A 9100-nucleotide genomic window follows, 5' to 3' on the forward strand; every position below is an offset into this window, starting at 1 on the left:
CCCAGCCACCCCGACCCCCAACCCAAGGGGTCCCCGACTCGCACTTCTGGCTCCCGAGGGGTGGGGCGGGGCCGCGCGGGACCTCGGCCCCGGAGTCCCCATCCTGTCCTACTCCAGCCCAGACCTTCGCTGTCCACACCTCGTGCCAAGCGGGAGGGTCCCGACCTCATTCCTGGACCTCCCCACCTGCCGCCCGAGGAGGAGAGAGGCAGGCCCCGCGGCGCTGGTGTGAAGAAGTTAATTCAATTCTCCGGGATAACCGAGTTATCCGGCCCCTCAGCCCGCCCTCGGCGAGGTCCCGTCCCGGCAGGGACGCGGATGATCTGGAGGGGGACGGACGCGAGGACAGACTGGGACGGGGAGGGGAAGTGGGTACAGAGAGGAGGCAGAGACGGAGACAGGGCGAGGAAAGGAGGACGCCGTGGTGGAGACGGGCCCTGGAAGATGCAAGTACAGATGGGGACGAGGACGAAACATGTGCAAGAGAATGGGGAAGGACAAGGGGACAGGCAGGGACAGAGAGGCAGATGGGCACAGAGGGAGCCGGAGGAAGAGTGTGAGGCGGGGAGGGAGACAGAGAAGGGCTGGGGTGGGGGTGGGGACGAGGCCTGGACGGCAGTAGTGGCTGCGATGCGGAGCGGGAGAGAGAGGAGACAAAACACGGACAGTCGCCGCGAGACAGACACACTCAGGGGGCGGTCTCAGAGCGACAAGGCCGGGAACTGACAGCGAGGAGCACAGGCTGAGGGCGGAGGGAAAGAGCCTGCAGGGAGCTGCGACCCCGCAGGCGGCTGTGCCCAGAGGGCCGCGGCAGGGTAGCCCACAGGCTCGGAGGGGAGGTCGCGGCCGAGGTCTCTCCATCCTGACTTGTCCCCACGGCCGCCCGAGCCTGCACCTTCAGGTCCCCACGGCCTCTGCTTTCCCTCTGCTCTGGGTGTGACCTTTGGCCCAGGCTGTGTGTATGATGGGTGTGCTTGGGGAGTAACCTAGAACTTCCTTTCCTCTCCTGCAGCCCTACCTTTCTCCTCCCGAATCCCCTTTTCTTCTCCAGGAAGACCAGGGAGGCTCAGCCTGCTGCTGGCTACAGAGGTCGGTCAATGGATGGTCACCAGCTCTCCATGCTGTCGACAAGGAAACACACAGTCCTTCCCAAGAGAGTGAACAGAAACCTCTTCTGCCTCTGCAGCCCACCGGAGGGATGAGACCAGCGGGTTCTGCCAGGCCCCAGCCTTCTTTCTACACCAGAATATTCTCCCTCTGAGGAACTAGGAGAGGGGCAGCCTTTCTCACCAGCCTGAGTCCTCAGGGTTGAGAGAAGGACTCTCGGAATTCCTGTCCCAAGTTCACCAGCACAGTGGGGTGCATGTCCCTCCTCAGGTCATCTGTTGCCCTGGCCACTTTTGCTTGACACACAGGACTAGCTGTCCTCAATTTCTGTAAGTACTCCATGTCAGAGGATTTCTTTGAGGTATTTTCCCAAATTAATTTTTAACCATTTTTTTTGTTGTGGTAAAATATACATAAACATTAAATTAGCTGGGCGTGGCGGGGCACACCTGAGTGCGCTTGAGCGTTTTTTGTGGCTGATTTATTTCTCCTTGTATGAAATCCTCAAGTGTGACCCATGTAGCATCTGTCAGGATTTCTTTCCTTTTAAAGGCTGAATAATATTCAATGGTATGTATATATCCCCTTTTCTTTGTCCATTCTTCCACTGATAGACACTTATTTGCTTCCATGTTTCTGCTACTGTGAATAATGCTGCTATGGGTCTGGAGACGCTAGGATCTCCTGGGGACTCTGTTTCAATTCCTTTGGGTATAGACCCAAAAGTAGAGTTGCTGCATCATATTGTAACTCTACAGTATTTTTTTTTTTTTCACCAGGGATCAAACTCAGGTCCCTGCAATTGCGAGGCAGGCGCTGGAACCACTGAGCTAAATCCCCAGCCCTTACAGGATTTTTATTATTTGAGGAACTACTGTACTATTTCCTTCAGTGGCTGTGCCACTTTATACTCCCCAGCAGTGTACAAGGTTTCTAGTTTTCCATATCCCTAACAACACTTGTTATTTTCTACATTTCTCAAATTGTGTTTCAGGTCTAAACTTGTAGGGGTTGAGACCTGACAATTCAAATGATTCAACAGTTCTTTCCGCTGGTTGTGTGAGGTGCATTGTTCTTCTCAGACACATCTGCGGGAAGCCCAGGGGATCTCAGAATTGGGGGATTAGATGGGTCCACATTATCCTAGACCTTTCAGTGGGTCTCCATTGCCCACATGATCAAATCCAGGCTCCTTCTCTGGCCTGCAATGTAATCAGCCTGCTTTTCCCTCATCTTGGCTTTTCTTCTTTCTTTCTTTCTTTTTGATAGGGTCTTGATAGGTGGCCCAGGGTAACCTCCAACTCTCAATCCTCTTGTCTCTGCCTCCCAAGTGTTGAGATTATGGGTGTGCACCACCAGCCACCGTGCCTGGTGTCGTCTTGGCTTTCTTTGCAGCCTTCATGTACTCAGTAATCTTTTTGTTCAGAGGTGTTCTCTCTGGATGGAATGCTCACCCCATTCTCTGTGTTCTGTCCCCTCCCCCTAATACCTAAGCATGGTATTATTTAGCCATTGCCTCAACTTGGACCTGCTTTTTAGAAGCCTTTCTTGATGTCCCTAGACAATGGATGTCCCTGCTGTATCCTCTAGTACCTCTCTCTCTTTTGGTACTCAGGTTACCTTGCTAAGTGCAAGGACTTAGGACAGAACTGTGTGCTGTTGTCACTTTCTCCTCCGGCTTACCATGGTACCTGGCACACCCTAGACTTCTGGTATCTATTTTCCAAATAAGTGAATAGTAGACTCTCTAAATAAGTGAATAGTAGAAATCTCTGCACTGAAGAGTCCTACCCTTGCTTCCAGGGAAGGATTCCTCAAACCTGACTCCTATCCACCATTCCCTGAAGAGGAATAACTCTCCCCCTTCATCCTTCCACTCCCCAGTAACAGGAAACTTCCTCCTTAGTGGGTCATCCTCTGGCTGGAAAGAGTCCTCCTTCATCTGAGGAATTTGCATGTGGCCTTATCCCTTCCCCAGTGACAGTGCTGACCAGCAGTAGGGGCACTTGAAACTTTCATGGAGGGACAGGCAAGGGTAGGCTGGGGAGGAAAAGAGGCCCATTGCTGCTTCTGGTCCTGGTTCCCACTGTCTCTGAGACCAGCGTCTGGCCATGTCATTCCTACAGTTTGGTCCTTGAGCCAGTAAATTGCCTTCTGTCTAAACTGCTTTTATTTTATTTTATTATTTATTTATTTCTTGGTAGCGGGGATCGAACTCAGGTCCTTGTGCTTGTGAGGCAGGCAGCATAAACTGCTTTTAGGTGGTCCTCTGCCAGTTGCAATCAAGGGTCTTGAACAATACAATCTTTAAAGGCTTGACATCCTTACAGGAGAGCAAATAGTGGTGCTTAGAAGTTTCGCTGTGAAATGCACGTGATGGTGTGACAGAGTAGGCTGGGCAGGAGCTGGCCTTCTCATGCCTCAGGACTGTGGATGGTGGAGTGTCTTCGTATTCTTCTTCATGTTTAATCTAGTTCAAGTTGGATTTCTGTCAGTCCCAAACAAAGGACTCCCCACAAACAATTGTTGTAAGGTGTGTAATGTGCAGGCAGCCATTTTTACTTGCCTATTGGCGTAAGAGATGAGAAGCAGCCCAAGATGGCGGCGGTGGGGGGGGCGGGTAAGGTGGCTTCCTGAGAACTCACCGTAAGAGAAGACGATGGGCAGAGGGGGGCAGAGTCTGCAAGGACCCCACACCAGAGAGGCTGGTTGAGTCTGTGGTGGGGAGACCTTCGTCCTGATCATGACCCCCCCAAGATGTGTGTAATCCCGAGGGAACTAAAAATGCTTTGGCCTGAAACACTGTCACAGCTATCTTGCTCAGAAGCCTTCTGGCCGGTTATGGCATCTTCACCTCCGGGAGCCATGATGTGTTCTAGAGCCTGACTGCGGAGTCCGGCTCTGACTGTGCCATCCCGAGCTGTACGCTTAGGATGCGTTACTCAACCTCTCTGTGCTTCAGTTTTCTCATCTGTAAATGGGCTATTTAAATGACTAGAGAAATGAAAACATATAGTGTCTGAATTAATGCCTGGTACACAGCGAACATTAACTAAATTAGCTTTTACCTTCATTACCGCTATCGCTTCTCACTCTTACCAAGTGACTGGGCACAGCATAGCTGACAGACCCAGATCTGGCCAGATGGTGGTGTTCCTAGTTCCGGCTATTTCTGAGACATCTTTACTCCTCTTTTCAAGTTAGTTGTTCAGCTCTTAATTGGATTTTATTACCCAACACATTCTTCTGTATGTTTAATCTAGTTCAAGTTGGGTTATACCAGTTCCAAACAAAGAAATCCACATAAACATTTGGTGTGAGGTGTGTAGTGATACAAATGGCACGACCCAAGACACGGAACTGTCCCTGTTGGCACTGGGAATGGATGCATGAGAACCCCTCCAATCCACTCTAGGAAATGAGGCATCCTGCTCAGGCGTTAACGAGGCCTTTGGGAGAATTACTGAATGTCTATTTGAGCTTGACCTCAACCTTCTTACTGCAGTCCTGTCCTGTGATGCCAACTTCAGAGGATTAAAGTGGGAAATGGTAAGGTATCGGAGTGCATCGCCTATGTTTGGTAACCTCAGAAAGGGGCTTCGCGAGAGGGACAAGCAAATGAGAATGTGGGGGACAGCTGGCCTCTGCCTGGGTGGCAATCTGAGGCTGCAGCAGGAGGGTAATCATGGGCTCTGCAGACCGGCCAGGGCCAAGGGCCCAGCCGCACTGAAGAGCGAATCCATGGGTTGATTGAAATGGTGAGTGTTTGGGGACGGGGACATCCGGGAAGATCTAGAGGAATTAGGGAACTGTGACTTGTAGTCCCCCCGGTCATCCTGACCTGATAGCAGGAAAGGGTTCACATTTGCTATTCTTCTTTAGCATCTGAAACCCCCTTTAAGTTAGGGGAATTTCCCACCTATGCTTGCTTTGGTGATTCCCCTCCCCCACCAGGAGCAGACATCTCAGCCGGTCAGGATCATGACACAAGCAAAGCTCAGGAAGCCTTAGCTATGGAAGCGCAGACTCTCTCTGGGGACAGTGGGTTGCAGCAGTGGCCTTACTGAGCTTGTTCCCAAGCATTAAGAGTTACGCGGCAGCCACATGAGCCAGGCAAGTGGGCAGTGGTGGCAGCGCTGAGACAATACCACGACTTCGTTTAGGCCATTGTTCCAGTTCCGTGCATAGCCCTGTGTTTGGCTGTTCAGTCCTCCCAGAATTCTCTGAGATATTACATATCTCATAAATTTAATGAAACTATTATTACTATCTTTTGTTTAAATAAGATGGAGTTGTTTCGGTTGCTTGTAATTAATGACTCTGAGTAATACAGAAATCAGTGCTCGATTGGCTGAGGGCATCAGACTCTCAGAGAAATGGCTGAAATCTGGGAATGGTTCTGTGGCCTGGTTGGCACTAACGGCAGTAAAAAGCCAGAGACAGAGTGGTGGCCAAACTGTTCGTCACTTTATTACCAGTGGTCACTTGGAATGAAGGTTCCGTGATTGCAGTGTTGGGGGATGAGGGAATGAGAAACGGCTGGATTGTGAGGCAGTGTGGTGAGCTCAAAGAGAATGAAAAACGGACAAACCAGACTCAGAGTCCGTTCCCCGCGAGGGATAATGTTGTTTGGAAGAGGGACACGTGCAGGTGGTTATATAGGAAGGGATTTAGACAGCTGAGAACTCAGAGCCCTGTGTGAGCTAGGGTTAGGTTAGGTGCACATAGGGAAAATCTAAAATAAAAATGGCATAAAAAAATCATAGATTACCTTGCAAGCGTAAGGTCCTGAATTCGACCCCTGGTACCAGAAAAAAAATTGTACAGTCAAAAAATCCTAGATTATTTGTTCTTTACTTAAAGGAGGTGTGAAGGTAGGGCACTCCTGGGGAGAGGGGACCATCTTGGAGGGGGAGCACCAGAAGGCGGGGTCTTGGGAAGGCAGAGCTGTCCAAATCACAGGCAACCGGCAACCACTGCCATGGTCTCCGCCACGTTCTTTCCCTAATGTTCTCTTCTCCTTTCTGCAGGCCAGCCTGACTTACCCACAGTGGGTACCTGGTAAGGAGAAGCCAAGTGTCCTTGACCCTCAGCCCCTGACTTCACTGTCTTCACACCCCAGGCTAGGGTCAGACCCCAGGACAGCCCAGGGCCAAGCGGGCGGTCAGAGTCACAGGAAGGCCTTCCCACTAGAAGTCTGGCAAGTACACATGGGAATAGGTTGTGAGGGTGCTGGACCATGGAGGAGAAACATAATTTAAAATTAGGCTGAATTTACCAATCTGGGTGCACCCAGAGTCCAGATTTTTTTTTTTTTTTTTTTTTTAAGGCAGGGTTTCACTACATAGCTCAGCCTGGGCTTGAATTCACTATATAGTCCAGGCTGGACTCATGGCAATCCTCCTACCTCAACCTTTCAAGTGCTAGGATTACAGGCATGCACCACCATGCCTGGCCAGAGTCTGGATTTCATTTGTCAGTTCTAGTTGCTTTTTTTTTTAAATGCGTCAATTTCTTCCTGGAGTCTATAATAACATGTTATTGTATTTACTTTATTACACATCCATTTACTTATTCTATGAATCCTTTTGTGTTTTTTGGTGCATTTCAAAGTAAATTATATGTAATATAATGCATAAAATGTATTTATAAATCTTAGTCTCTCTCCCTCTCTCCCTCTCTCTCTCTCTCTCTCTCTCTCATGATCTTCCTGCCTCAGCCTCCCCAATAACCAGTACAGGCTTAAAATGCACAAATCTTTTTCTTTCTCTTTTTTTAGGCAGGGTCTCACTGTGTAGCCCAGGCTGGCCTTGAGCTTGTGGCATTAGTTTCCTGAGTGCTGTGATTATAGGCATGCACCACCACACCAGGTGAAATGTGTAAATCTTAAATTGTCTTGTTCAGCAAGTTTGAAATATAAATATACCTTACATCTCTTCCAGATCAATTTCCACCCTTATTCCCTCTGCAGTAACTATTCTTCTGGCTTTGTTTACTACAGTTTATGTAATAGCCTATTCTTGAGTTTGTGTGCTGTGTCTTAGCATTCTTTCATTCCGCTTCATGTTTTTGAGATTCATCCATACTGTGTGTATCAATAGCTCTTTATTTATTTATTTTGGGGTTTTGTTTTGTTTTGTTTTGTTTTTGAGACAGGGTCTCACTATGTAGTGAGACTGACCTGGAACTCACTATGTAGCCCAGGCTGGTCTCGAACTCACAATGATCCTCCTGCCTCAGCCTCCCGAGTGCTGGGATTACAGGTGTGTGCTGCCACGCCCGGCTTAGCTCATTACTTTTTAATGCCGATGAGGATATCATTGGGTGTCCCTGTGTAGGCAGAGTTCTAAAATGCCCCCAAATGGCTGCCTCCTGAGGAACATGCCATTTGTGGTCCCCAGTACTGTGAACGTGATGGGCTATCACTTCCGTGATCAGGCTGTCATAGAGCACAGTGACTTTAAAAAAGGGGAATTATCTGGGCAGACTGGAACTAAAGACTTGATCCTTGACAGCGGGGTCTAGAGGTCAGAAACAGTGACGCCATAGAGATCCGAAGCATGAGAGGGATTCCATGCGCGGAAAATCCTCCATACCCTGATATGTGGCAAAAAGTGTGGTTTGAACTCTAGGAGTGGGGTGACCTCCAGCTGTCAGCAGTTATGAAAATTGCACCTCAGTCCTGCAATCATGAGAAACTGAGTTCAGCCAAGTACCTCAGTGAACTTGGCCGTGACTCTATCTTCCATTACTCAGAAAGCAACACAGCTTGGCTGACATCTCAGGTCCTGAGCAAGTGAGAACCCAGCCGTGCCCTGCCAGGCTTCTGACCTATAGAATTGTGAGCTCAACGGATGTTGTTTTAAACTGCTAAACGTGGGGCTCTTTTCTTTTTCTTTGTATGAATTTGTTATTTATTCAATACATACAAACTTTTAAGTTGTTCATTCCTAGTCATTTCCATTTCAATTTTGTTTTGGGTGCTGGGGCTCAAACTTGGGTCCTTGTGCTTGTGAGGCAGGCACCAGGACCACTGAGCTAAATCCCCGGCCCCTCAGGGGCTCTTTGTTGTAAGCCATGAAAAACTAATAGGACAGTGCACTTAGTTTAGCCGTTCTGCTTTGGCTGACATTGAATGGCTTTCTCATTTTGGGCCATTGCGCAATGCTGCTATGAATACTCATGTGCTTCTAGATATATGTTTTTGTATTTATTGAAATGGAGTTGTTGGTTCATAGGGTAGGTCTATGCTTAGATTTATGCATTTTTCTAAAAGTTCCTACCATTTTACATTTCCACTAAAATATATATGAATTCCACATCCTCTTCAACGTTAAACGGCATTAGTCTTTTAAATTTCATTCTTTCAGGTGGATATACCGTAGATTTATTATTTTTTCAACTGGTTGACTGAAGCCAGGATTCTATGATAAAGTTAAATGAATTCGAGGTGCCGAGGATCCTTTGGTATAATATAGAAGAACCCAAACAATTTGGAAGAGGGGATATCAATGAGGCTTCAGAAGTGTGGCTCACCCCTGCCTTTGTCCCCTGGTCATGTGTGCCAAGTTCTTCAGAGCTCTGTTGGGGAGGGGTGATGACAACTTTGGAAAGTGCTATAATAACTGGTTCTTGCAGGCCAGGGATGGTGGGGAAGAGACAACGGATGAGACAAGCTGATTGCAACAAGCGTGACTGGATCCTTGGGTTGGAAAGGTGGGCCTTTCCACTTGCCTGTCAGAACTGGGACTGGGCCTGTTTTCCATAATTTGGCAGCTGTTCTGAGTGGTCTGATCTGAAGGTGGCTGATCTTTGAAATCACCGAATCCGTCTGACTAAAGAATTCGGACAATTTACCAAGTTCCTAACTGGTTTGTGAGGTAAATGTGATAACCAATACACTACAGAAGCCTGACGGATTTGTAAATCTGAAAATCTTCTGGAACTGGTAAAAGAAGGGCTAAGACAGCAGAGTACAGCCACAGTCCTGGCT

Source organism: Fukomys damarensis, unplaced genomic scaffold, assembly GCF_012274545.1.
Source record: "Fukomys damarensis isolate Sample0158 unplaced genomic scaffold, DMR_v1.0_HiC HiC_scaffold_16, whole genome shotgun sequence".
NCBI lineage: Eukaryota > Metazoa > Chordata > Mammalia > Rodentia > Bathyergidae > Fukomys > Fukomys damarensis.